At 42.7% G+C, this 13,215-nt stretch overlaps 1 protein-coding gene across 1 annotated transcript in view; it reads left to right on the top strand.

Annotated features, from left to right (window-relative positions):
• Window positions 1-7,541: 7,541 nt before the first annotated feature.
• The window catches only part of LOC103807625 (ubiquitin-protein ligase E3A-like), a gene marked incomplete at its 3' end in the record, with an annotated part of 29,340 nt that continues 23,666 nt past the window's right edge, over window positions 7,542-13,215 (top strand). Inside the window, exon 1 of the mRNA XM_009080369.1 lies at window positions 7,542-7,611. The remainder of the gene's footprint in view (window positions 7,612-13,215) is intronic.

Raw genomic sequence — 13,215 nt, 5'->3', positions numbered from 1 at the left:
GAAGGCATGAAATGACTATGTGCACAGTGCAAAGTCATGTTGGTTTCAGTATGATTATGTGCTCCATTGACATTTTCTTCACTAGTTCTCTGAATTCACAGGTTCTGCCTAACTAAATAACAGGAGTGGAAGAATCCTTGAGTTGAGTTTTAGGCCACAAACATGCTTAATTGTGAACATGGTTAAGCATATAAAGTTTTTTTTAATCATCAGTAATCAGTGTAGTACATGACACAATCAAATTAATTTGGTGCTTATATTTTGTAAATACGCATCATCTTAACTTTTGCCATGCAGGAAAGATGTTTTTCATTTCCCTCTGCTCCTTTTAGCTTCAGTTTACTTAGTGAATGTCCAGAGAGAAGTCATCTCTTTTTCAAATGCAGAAAACGCCTTTCTCCCTCCCCACACTGGTGTGTTCTTAAACCTGAAGATAAAAGCCACTGATTCTTAAAAATAGAACATGCAATTGAGGGAAAAGGGGAGAGAATTCATAAAGTATGTGAGCATATATATCATTTCCAGTGTCAGTCTGCATTTCTGGTACTGTGGGCCAGGTCTTCACTCTAGTTAATGAACTGATATTGATTTTTAAACAAAGGAGGTGTGTTTTACAGTTTTTCAGGAGTATCCAGTGTATTTAAGGTAGCTGTGAGTTTTATAGAGAAACAGTGTTGAAAGGTTTTCTGTCGTTAATGAAGTTCTGATTTGTACATGGAAGGAGAGAGGTAAAACATTTGCTATCAGGGTATGTAACAAAAAAAATATAGAGTATTTTATTTACTTTCAAAAAAACCACTCCTCTTTCCCCCCTCCCACAAGAGTGCTGTGAGCTTTGCTAAAGAGTTGGTTCCCAGAGACAAGAGCAGTGAACAAATCTCATGTTTGAAGTGACTTTTGTCACCTTAAATACTCTGACCTCAACATTTACTGCATTAACTTCTTTGTTTACAGGCAGTGCCTGACAGCCTCATGAGGCTGTGCTGCCCACGAATAAAAGTTTGGACAAAAGCTGTTTGATCTGTGTAGTGATGTGTGCAGCATATCTGGTTAGCAGAAATTCTGCAAGTAGAGTGTAAAGGTAACAGAGCTGTACCAGCTGGTGAGACATTCCTTGAGGAAAAGAGCCCCATGGGAGAAACATGAAAATGAAATGGTACCAGACCCAGCATTCAGGCTTGGCAATGGGCCATGGGACCAAGTAGCACTTTAAATTGCTATATTTGACTAGTTCCACCTTCCTGTGGCCAGGAGTGACGGAACCCATGGACAGAATACCTCACTGGGTGCAAAATCACATTAGCAATTAAATATTGCCGTAGTGTTCTGTCTCACAAATACTCTTGTGAATGAATCTCTTCAAGGAAGCATTAACACCTTCTTACTTACTTTAATAGGCTGAGCCTGCTTCCCTGCATTATGCAAAGTGCTGGATGGAGGAAGGGGGTGGAAGTCAGTCTTTACCCATCCCACATGGTTCTTTGCCCGTGTTTTGCAGAGTGGTGAAGAATTAGGAGAAGCTGCAGTTGTTCAGCTGAGTGGAACTGAATGGGTGGCTTCCCTCTGGACCCTCACTCCACTGTCTTAGGTAAGAGGGGTGACCTGCTTCTTTTGAAGCAACTGGTGTTTCCTTAGAACAGAAGGGTATGTGTTTTAAGAGAAACTTCTAGTTAGCAAAGCAGAGATTTGAACTTTTTTTTTGTGGTTGTAACCTGGTGGCTTGAAAAGGTTATTCAGAGTATGTAGCTGTCCCAGTACTTCTCATCAGAAAGCATTGCTGTTTGCATCCATTCAAATAACTTTAAAAACATGCTCTATATACTGTCATAACTTACTTCTGAGAATCATGACTGCATTGTGTAGTGTGTCAGAAGTGGGACTGTCACCCAGGGGTGGGCTGCAGCACTGATGATTGTGGACAAACTCGAACTGATGTGCCTGTTCACTGGTTGATATGGAGGGCATTACTTTTTTTTGCCATAGACTTGAATAGTTTGTGTTGGAAAGGACCTTTAAATGTCATCTAGTACAACCCCCTGCAGTAAGCAGAAGGATTTTCAGCTAGATCAGGTTGCTCAGAGCCCTGTCCAGCTTGACCTTGAATATTTCCAGGTATGGGGCATCTCCCACCTCTCTGGGCAACCTGTTCCAGTGTTTTACCACCCTCATTGTAAATGCTTTCTCTCTCATATCTAGTCTCAATCTACCATCTTTTAGTTAAAAAACATTGCCCCTTGTCCTGTCACAGCAGGCCCTTGTAAAAACTTAGCCCTTGTCTTTCTTACAAGCTCCCCTTGAGTATTGAATGGCTGCATTCAGGTCTCCACAGAGCCTTCTCTTCTCTGGGCTGAACAACCCCAGTTCTCTCAGCGTGTCTTCACAGAAGAGGAGCTCCAACCCTCTGGTCATTTCTGTGTCCCTCCTCCTCTGGACTGACCCCGCAGGTCCGTGTCTTTCCTGTACTGAGACCCCAGAGCTGGATGCAGTGCTCCACGTGGGGTCTCACCGGAGCAGAGTAGAAGAGCAGACTCACCACCCTTGACCTTCTGGCCACACCAGTTGTGATACAGCCCAGCACACAGTCAGGACATTGCCTGGTCAAGGGTGGCCTGTCAGCCAGCAATATCCCCAAGCCCTTCTCTGCAGGGATGCTGTCAATTCCCTCATCCCCCAGCCTGTGTTGGTGCTAGGGGTTGTCCCGACCCATGCTTAGGACCTTGGACTTGGCCTTGAGTGACATTCCCATGGGCCCATTTCTCAAGCTTGTCCAGGTCCCTCTGGATGGTGTCCTGTTCCTCAGGCGTGTCAGGCACACCATGCAGCTTGGTGTGATCTGCAGATTTCCTGAGGGTGCACTTAAATCCACAGTCTGTCATTGATGAAGTTATTAAACAATACTGGTCCCAGTATGGACCCCTGAGGGATGTCATTTATCATTGAGGTACATCAGAACATTCAACCATGGGCTACTACCCTCTGCATGCAACCATCCAACCAGTTCCTCCTCCACCAGAGAGTCCATCCCTTAAATCCATATCTCTCCAATCTAGGGAGAAGGGTGTTGTGGGAGACCATGTCAGAGGCCTTACAGTGGTCAGATAGATGACATCAGTAGCCTTTCCCTTGTCCACTGATGCAGCCACTTGATCATAGGAGGCCACTGGGCTGGTCAGGCAAGACTTGCCCTTGGTGAAGCTGTGCTGGCTGTCCCAAATCACCTCCCTGTGACAAAATTTCAAAGCTGTGTATGAAAAACTGTAGGGTAGTTTGACACCCAAAGGGAGTTTGGGCTTGGTGGGCTGTGCATCAGCCAGTTGGATCACAGGCAAAAAATCATGGAAGCCGTATTTGGGTTTGGTGGTTGTTGTGTAACTGTCTGGCAGTGATTAGTCCACGTGGTTTACTTTTCATTTTGGTGTCCTGTGAAGACTGTGACAAGACTTATGACTGAAGTTCTAGGGGTGAAACTAGTTCTTCATCTCTTTGCCCACAGAGGAGACCATGCTCTTTGCTTCCTTTAGCAGAACCTTTTAGGATTTGTTGGTACTTCCTTGATAATGGTTCTGCCAAGGAGATTGATGAGATGAGGAGATGAGAATGGCAAACCTCTCTCTCCCTTACCTTCAGGAGCTGTGCAGGGGAGGCACAGGAATGATCCCTATCATGTTGCCAAGCTTGCAGGGTGCTGAGAGATGCCAGGCTTGCCCAGGCAGCCAGGCTCTGGCACTGCTTGTGTGCTCCTGCCCTGGTATGCTCTGTGGGACCCAGGCTGAGCAGCTGCAGTGCAGCAGGCCTGGGGTGTTAGAGGGTGGTGGAGTGGCTCTTAAAGGAGCTCAACTTCTCAAATGGGACCCAGCTCGAAGTACTTCAAGAAAGGCCACAGTAGTTAGTTGCAGGTGAGCTTCTTTTGCGTTGTGCCTAGTCATGTGTTTGAGCTGACTGCTTTAATGCTTAAAATATTTTGATTTTACAATGTGGTATTTTTCATTTTCTGGAAAGGAATCAAAACCCTTTACAAAGCTAGATAGTCCTGCAGAGGTCGATCACAACCTCAGAATTTCTGTTCCCAGTACAGTTTCTCATCTTTCCTATTTGTGTAGCCATATACAGAAAATTGCTGCTTTTTCCGTAGTGGAATCTCATGTCCAAAGTCTTGGCGATGAATTTTGTGGTTTGCTATGTGTATACACCCTGGTTTATTTTTAGAAGGTCCAAGGTGTAGCAGTGTGCACTGGCAGCAGGAGCAGCACCTAGGTGTGCTTCAGCTGTTGCAGCAAAACTTGCTTATATATACCATAGAAATACACACGAGAGTCCACACCCTGCACATCCCATCAGAGTTCAAGGACAAGGGAGATCCTGGAGTCACTTTTGGGAAACACTGGTGTCCCTTGGCTGCAAAGACTGAGCTCTTTGCATAGTAAAGTGGTGATAAATACTCCATTTGCACGATTCCCATCACCTGAGTATCTTACTGCAGTAAGGATGTTTGTGAACACTTGGGTTTTATTTGGCTAACGTGATTTTGGTTATATTCTGGTTAACGTTAAGACTGTCAGTTGTGAAAGAAAATTGTTCTTAATTGAACTTAAATACTTGAAACTGTCTTAGAAAAATCTATAATACTAGGTAAAATAGCTACCATTTTCTTCAGGGTAGTGCTTCCAAATTGTTTTCTTCTGTTTCTGTGCTGTGACAGTTGTTGAAAAAATCAAACAAAACAACCCCAAAACACAAGTGGAAAATGTCATTTTAGGCACCTGATAGAGGTGATTTCTGGATATCTTTGGTCCAGCACACATGAGATTCAGAGGAGATGTTAAGGAAAATTTTGTCGTGTAAGGTGTTCAGGCACTGGAACAGATTGCCCAGGGAGGTGGTGGAGTCACCATCCCTCGAGGTGTTTAAAGAGGTATCTGGATCTGGCACTGGAGGATATGGTTTAGGGGTTCCATCAGTGACAGGCTAATGGTTGGATTCAGTGATCTTAGAGGTCTCCTCCAACCTCAATGATTCTATGAGTCGCAAAGTGTCTTTTGTCATAATGAATTTCTTGAACGCTCTGCATTTCTGTATGTTAGAGTGTGGTTAATTCACACTCTTATTGTCTGTGTTAGTGTAATCCAGTGTGCCTTGAAATTCCTAGTGAAAATGTATGACATAGTTGTAAGCAAGGAGCTTTTGGCTCTGCTCATGTGACAGATCAAGACTTTGTAGTGTTGAATGGAAGCAATAGTGTTTAGTCACATTTGCCATTTGATTTTTTTCTTGGGGCAGATGAGGCTTAGTGCTAATTAATAAGTATACTAAAGGTGAATGTTAAAGCACATCCGACTTCATGGAATCGTTTTCATTCCTTTAAGAAAAGCATTACAGATCTGTATTTCCTTTTGTTGTTGGTCTCGTAGCCTTTGAGCAAATGTTTTTAATAGACTGTTGAACTCTCTTTGGCCTTAGTGGTAGCTGTTGGGGAGAGATTGAAGAACTGAAAGTCCAGGAATTTAATTTTTGTGCTTTTGGAATTATTTGCTCTTCTGCTACTAACTGCATGTTATTAGGCAAATCCTGTGTCTGCATCTCCTCCGCTGTGGTCTTGTTTCCCCTTATCAGTTGCACTGCCTTACACTGCTCCATACCTCAGTTCTGTTGGGAACCAGTGCCCTGTTTTCTCCTATTGCTGGGCAATAATCATAAGATCCTGTACTTATGGTACTTTTTCATGCTGCACTTGGTGCTCTCCTCCTGCTCTGTTCACACCTAAATTTGGTGCTTTTATGTCTTGGAGGAGAATGAGAGAATTTTACATAGATGGCAGTTCTCTCTGTGTGTGCAGGAGAAAACATATACATTGAAGTTTAAGCTGGAAGTGCTGGAGTGCAAGGTGTGATATCAGGCACTTTTGTCAGATAGTTTTTAACTGAGTTTGTCTAATGGCATCACTGAATGAGGAATTATCCTTAGGAGAATATAAGGTATTGTGGATTTCTGCAGTTGATACACAGTGGAAGTGCCACCTCTGAACAGGAAATTCATCAATTACTGTCTCATGTTGTTCAGAAACAGTTTTCTTTTGTTTTCTGCTGAATGGCAGTAAACTTTTATTGACACAGTTGCATATCATGAACTCATTAATCCTAACTGTACATAAAGCTGCATAATTATTAGAACCATTTGTTGAAATAACAATCCTGTTTCATGGAACAGGTAGGATGCCCAATTTGAGATTCAGATTGGATGTTAGGAAAAATGTTTTCCCTGTTGGAGTGTTCAGGCACTGGAATATTGCCCAGGGAGGTGGTGGAGTCACCATCCCTGGAGGTGTTTCAGAGGTGTCTGGATCTGACACTGGAGGATCTGGTTTAGGGTTTAGGGGTTCCAGCAGTGACAGGTTAATGGTTGGACTGGATGATCTTAGAGGTTTCCTCCAACCTCGATGATTCTATAACATTTTTTTCCTTAAAATACAAAACATTGTGTACAAACGGTTAGTGCTTAGAGCTTTGCTGGCATGACACTGTTGGTTCCCTGATAGAGAATTGGGCTCTTGGTACTAGATGAGTTCTCTGTGGTTTGACCTCTTTTAAGATAAACCTGAATGTACTCTTAAGGTAAACAGATCAGGGTTTCTTTGTGGGAACTCTGCTCTGTATCGGAAATCAGACTAAATCAGCTGCATTGGATTTGTTTGTAATAGAGTTTTTAAACCAAGAAATTGTGTTATATCTTCATGGTACTGAAAATGTGATAGTCTGTGCCAAATGAGAATTGTATTGGGGAATGGTTTGGGTTGCAAGTGACCTTAAAAATCATCTAGTTCCACCCCCTGCCATGGGCAGGGACACCTTCCACTAGATCAGTTTACTCAGCCCCATCCAGCCTGGCCTTGAACACCTTCAGGGTCCACAGCCTCTCTCTTTAGTTCTATGCCTGTTTCTATGGCTCTTCCCCCCAAAATTGCTTGTGCTTTTAGGTGTTTGTTGAAAACATTTGGGGTATGTTTCAGTCATGTCTCCCTGGTTAATTATCACTTCTCTGAAAATTAAGACCTCCGGCAATTTTATGCACCCAGAACAAAGATTTGGTTCTATCCGTGGCTTCTTTTGAGTGTTTATTTTTTTAAATTTATAAATGCCAGTTCTCAAGATAAAAAGGAGGAATGAGGAAGGAAATGGATATTTTAATGAACTGGATGAATGGAATTGTAAAACTATTGCATCACTACAGGGGAAAGAATAGGGAACACTGTATGTATGAACTTTCTGCTTTTGTAGCTTCCCTAACCTAATAAGTATTTCTGTTGATTCTTTTTTTAATGGGATCTATGATTTAGTTTGGCAAGTTGTATGGCTTAGTTTTAGGTAGTCCTGCGGGGAGCAGGGAGTTGGGTGTGATGATCCTTGTGGGTTCCTTTCAGCCTGACATGCTCTGTGGTTCTGCATTTCCCTTACTTGCAGACTTGCCTGTGTTGTTTTGGAGTCATAGTGATCTTCACATCAGTATGGAATGGAGTGCAGCAACTGAACTGTAATGTTTTGCATTATAGGTACAAGAACGGTAGAAGTCCAGTTTAGAATCTGAAAGAAAAAGATTCTGCAGCTCTGGAAAGATATGGTACGTGTATGTTTTCACTTATATTGTTTGTTTTCTAGTAATTATGATAGCAAATAATTAGACTTTGTTCCTTGATTAAAAAAAATCAAGGTTGAAAATAAATTCAGGAGGAAAGGCACATTAATTTTTCCCGTATTTTTTGACTGTGATCTTTATTATTTAGTCACAATTCTCTAAAGAATTGACTTACTTGATTTTTCTTGGAGAAAATAAATACTGATGCTGTAACATTGATAAATTCCCTTTTGATGTAACAAGCTCAGCATCATGCTGCTTACCATCCATGTATTTCTCCAAGGATTAGATAAGAATTGGTGCTGTTTCTGAAAGTGTGGGTGGGTTTTTCTTGCTGCTGAGCATATTTATAGTGAGACTTGTACAGTTTTTAGGTATGACTTGAAAAATTATTTCAGAACTACTAGAAAACTTAAGCAAACATCAGTGTAAGTTAAATATCCTAGTAGAAATGTTGGGGAAATACAGAAAGATTACCTTTATTAGCAGTGTTAACATAAACCCATGGCACATGGTATCTCTTTTTGTCTAGGCTCTTAACTGTCCTTACAATTATGTACATGTGTGATGTCAAGGTTGGAACTTGAACTCGTAGTTATATTCGTTTCCCAACTTTGTTCTGAGGAGATACCTGAAATTCCTCTGTACCTGGAGATGCTGCACCACTCTGTGGTGTCTTAAGTTCTGTAGTTCTGCAGCTTGGTACACAGAGAATTTGTGAAACTTTTTTGCATCACTGCATTCAGAAAGCCAATTACTGTTTTATTTTTCTACTGTGTTAAATAGGTCTGTTAGTGTGTATATGATTGTATGTAGTTACTTCAGCAACTGCTTCCAAGCTATGTGTGTGTACTTTCTTTTTTGACCACTTAAAAAGTGAGCAAGAGCTCAGTCACTGTCCATAGGAGCTTTCCAGCCATGGGTTTATGTTTGGATTTTTCTTTTGGAGATACTTAACATAGAAACATACGTAAAGGTTTTGAAATCTCAGCTTTGCAGAAGAGGTGTTGGGTGTCTCTTAAATTCTGTCCTGTAGGAAGCTATAGACAGGCACTAGTGAAGTGATTCATTCTAGGCTGAAACTTTAGCTCTGTGTGTGTACTAATTAAAACTCGTCAAAAAGCTACAATGTTACATTGTCACAATCCAGATGTTCCTGGGAGAGTTGTGTAGATTGGTCCTTTACTCTAGCAGGCATCTGGCAGGTAGTGTATATTCATTTTTGCACCCACAGCACCACTGGGACCACCCACCTGCTTCTTGCTCTCCAGTCTCAATTCCAGTTGCGTGTGATGCCTCTTCTTCCAGCCTAAGCCATTTTCCCTCTCTTGCCATTATTGCTGCTGGCTGCCTTGTTCTCAGTGTTTAACTGCTTCCCACTACGTATGCAGAGAGGCTCTGTCCTGATCTGTGCTTCATAAACTGGTGAAGAATCCCCCTCTAATCCCCCACAAACTGTGAGTAGTGAATACTAAAGGAGCATCAGAAAAGCTGAATGTCCTGCTGCAGAACTGCATGGTTGCTTGGCCTTAATGTAAACTGTAGTCAAACAAACATGCTGCTGGCACTGACGAAGCTGGTGAACAGAGAGTTGTTTCACATGAAAGATGTGTGGCAAAAGAAATCAAAATTACACAGCATAAGCAAAAGGACAGATGGAATTAAAGTTTAAATATTAGAGCTGAAGCGAAGCTGTAAAACTTACCTGATTGGAAAATAGCTGAACTTGATACCTATCCAGTAAAAGGAGAGGTGCTAGAAGAAATTTAAATAGATGATTGGATTTCACCTGCTGGTGTAGGCCTTGCATTCATAACCTTGTATCATTTTGGAGGGAGCCTGAAGGAACAGGTGTAACAGAAATAGGAACAAACGATTCCGCTGCAAAAAAAACGGGTGTGTGTAGAAAAAGCAGCTGTGATCTAAGTGAAGCTAAAGATAATTTGGGGCCTTTCCTTCTTTTACAGCAGTGAATAAAGCACATACATGATTTTGCTGAAATACAAAGCCAAAAACAATTGTTGAAGGAAATATCTAGGGTCCAGAGTTGCAAGGGCACTTGTGGAAAATGGGAATAACACCTAGGCCTTTGGTTTGAAGGGAGGGAATAGGAGCAAACATTAGATATTTTTCTATTACTCTGTGATGTGTGGGTATCAGGGTTTAACACCAGCTGGCAACTAAACACCATACAGCCTCACTTCCCCCCCACAGGGGGATGTGGAAGAGAATTGGAAGAGTAAAAGTGAGAAAACTTGTGGGATGAGATAAAGACAGTTTAATAGGGAAAGCAAAAGCTGAGCATGTAAGCAAAGGAAAACAAAGCAAGGAGTTCATTCACCACTTGGGCAGGTGCGGTGCTCTGCCATCTCCAGGAAAGCAGGACCTGTAAAGGTGACTTGTGAAGGCAAGTGCCATCACTCTGAACATTGCCCAGCTCTGCACGCTGAGCATGGTGCCACGTGGTGTGGGACATCCTTCTGGTCAGTTGGGGTCAGCTGTCCCAGCTGTGTCCCCTCCCAGCTTGAGATAAAGACAGTTTAATAGGGAAAGCAAAAGCTGAGCATGTAAGCAAAGGAAAACAAAGCAAGGAGTTCATTCACCACTTCCCATGGGCAGGTGCTCTGCCATCTCCAGGAAAGCAGGACCTGTAAAGGTGACTTGTGAAGGCAAGTGCCATCACTCTGAACATTGCCCAGCTCTGCACGCTGAGCATGGTGCCACGTGGTGTGGGACATCCTTCTGGTCAGTTGGGGTCAGCTGTCCCAGCTGTGTCCCCTCCCAGCTCCTCGTGCACCCCCAGCCTGCTCACTGGTGGGGTGAGGAGCAGAAAGGGCCTTGGTGCTGTGTAAACTGCTCAGCAGTAACAAAAACATCCCTGTGTTACCTATGCTGCTTCCAGCACAAATCCAAAACAGCTCCACCTTAGCTACTGTGAAGAAAATGAACTCTGCTCCAGCCAAAACCAGCACAGGGGAGTATTGGCATCAAGGCAAAGTAAGTATACAGATATTACAGGATGGAGCTTTTATATAAATCTATGCTCGATCTCTTTGTATTGAGATGCACAAAATTCTGCCTTTATTAAACTCAGTAACTTGTCTTTTTCTGAAGTGTAAATTCCACAATTACACCAACTTTAATTTGAAGACAGTGGCAAATTCAGATCCCCACTGCAAATAATTTATTCAAGTGTTAATTGTCCTCATTATCCTGCATGCTTGTGTTCCTACTCTAATTTGAATTTGTCAGTGTTCAGTTTCTAGTCATGGGGGTTTTATATGCTTTCTTTTAATTGGAAGATCTTGGTGGATTCTTTCTGTGCTGTGAGAAGACTTAGTTTCTTCCATTATCTGTATTGATTAGCCTGATTAGCTTTGTACTCTTTTTATTATCTAATCACAAGACATTTTCTCTTCATGCTGTCTTTGTGGCTCTTTCCTGCTACTCCTGGAACACTTTTGAAGAATATTGAATAATTGGAGAACTGGGGTTAAGTTTCAAGCGTGTCTGAAGTAGTTTGTGCAGAGGAACAGACACCTTTTCAGGAACCCCTCATGAGTCATGTGTGTCATTCTTCTTGTAATCCTGGGAGTGTGTCTACGTTTGCTCATCAGTTGGGACTGCCCTAGTCACATCAGGTGGTCATTTTCCAGGATAGAAACCAATTCTGTTGTTCTTCTAACTAATGTGATTGTGCATTTGTTGTTATTAGTTGAAGTGTTTGGTTTACCATGCAGTGGGGGAGAAAATTCATATAGATGCTTTATTACTGGTTGGGGTTTTTTTTTGTGGCTCCATTAGGATTTATATGGTCAGATTGTATTAGTGGCTGTTTTATTTTACTGTAGGATCATTGATAATTTGACTTCTAATTAGATGCATGAAGACACCTTCTGGAATCTAAGTCTTTATGTGTTTGGTGTGTTGGAAGCAGATGCAGGCAACAAAAGTAATTGATGTTTCCAACCTTACCAAGAAATTAAAACTCAAATATGCCTATTACATTACTTAGAATCATCGAATCAACCAGGTTGGAAAAGACCTCCAAGATCATCAATCCAACCCTACCGTGGTCACCAGACCATGGCACTAAGTGCCACATCAGTCTCAGCTTGAAAACCTCCAGGGATGGGGAATCCACCACCTCCCTGGGCAGCACATTCCAATGCCTGATCACTCTCTCTGCAAAAAATCTCTTCCTAAGATCCAACCTAACCCTCCCCTGGCAGAGCTTGAGTCTGTGCCCTCTTGTCCTGCTGCTGGTTGCCTGGGAGAAGAGACCAACCCCCACCTGATTCCAACCTCCTGTCAGGGAGTTGCAGAGGGCGATGAGGTCTCCCCTGAGCCTCCTCTTTTGTTTTTTTTTTCCCGTAAATCACAGTTAAGATAGAATTTAGGGATTTAGTGAGTATTCTACAGTTGACTCCAGGACACTTGAATCCATCTGAAGTTACAAAAGGTCAGCTTTCCTAGTAGTTATCAGTTCCTTTTTTGAAGGAGTAAGCTTCCCACAGTAGTTCTGAGGGCATCTCTGACTGCATAGATGATGACTGTCTGTTTTAGCATTCCAAAAACGTATCAGATTCATTCTTGGAATAGAATCATAGAACCATCAAGGTTGGAAGAGACCTCTAAGATCATCGAGGCCAACCATTAACCTGTCACTGCTGGAACCCCTAAACCCTAAACCAGATCCTCCAGTGTCAGATCCAGACACCTCTGAAACACTCCCAGGGATGGTGACTCCATCACCTCCCTGGGCAATATTCCAGTGCCTGAACATCCTAACAGGGAAAACATTTCTCCTTACATCTAATCTGAGTCTCCCCTGTCTCATGCCTATTCCTTCTAGTCCTCTCCCTGCAGCCTTGGCAGGACACACATCCCCCACCTCTCTCCAACCCTGGCAGGGAGTTGCAGAGAGCCATGAGGTCACCCCTGAGCCTCTTCTCAAGGCTAAACAAACCCAATTCCCTCAGCCCTTCCTTATCCCAGATGTTTTCCAGCTGTTTTCTGCCCTCGTTGCCCTTGGCTGGACTCTGTCCAGTGCCTCAATGTCCTTTTTGCAGTGAGGGGCCCAAAACTGAACCCAGCACTGAGGTGTGACCTCCCCTGTGCCCAGTCCAGGGGGATATCACTGCCCTCGTCCTGCTGCCACACTATTCCTGAGACAGGCTAAGATGACATTGGCCTTTGATAAGGTCAATCGAAAGTTAAAGTTTAAATAAGAAAAGTGTTACTTCTCTTGGCAATCTTCCTAGACCTCAGATACCATGTGTCAGCTGCCAGATTGTTGAGCTCTCACAGAAAATGAGCATGGAATAACCCAGGGGAAGTAATAGGTTTAGGAAATCTGTGGAAGTGACAGCTTTCAATGAAGTGATTTGTACCTGGATGGTTTTTGTCTTTATTTTTGGTTGCTGACAAATAAGTATTTGTGATCTCCGTGGTGTGGCTTTAGGTTCTGTGTGTTGAAGCTGGGGACCTCTTGGCTCATGTTTGTGTTTGCAGACTTTCAAGATTAAATGAAAGATGCAAAGAGCAGATCTCATCGAGCGATACAGCACCGTTACTTTTAGTCGCTTT

Source organism: Acanthisitta chloris, unplaced genomic scaffold (genome assembly GCF_000695815.1).
Source record: "Acanthisitta chloris isolate BGI_N310 unplaced genomic scaffold, ASM69581v1 scaffold8050, whole genome shotgun sequence".
NCBI classification, from domain to species: domain Eukaryota; kingdom Metazoa; phylum Chordata; class Aves; order Passeriformes; family Acanthisittidae; genus Acanthisitta; species Acanthisitta chloris.
The sequence above is the reverse complement of the archived record's forward strand: the minus strand, read 5'-3'. Positions and strand labels throughout refer to the sequence as shown.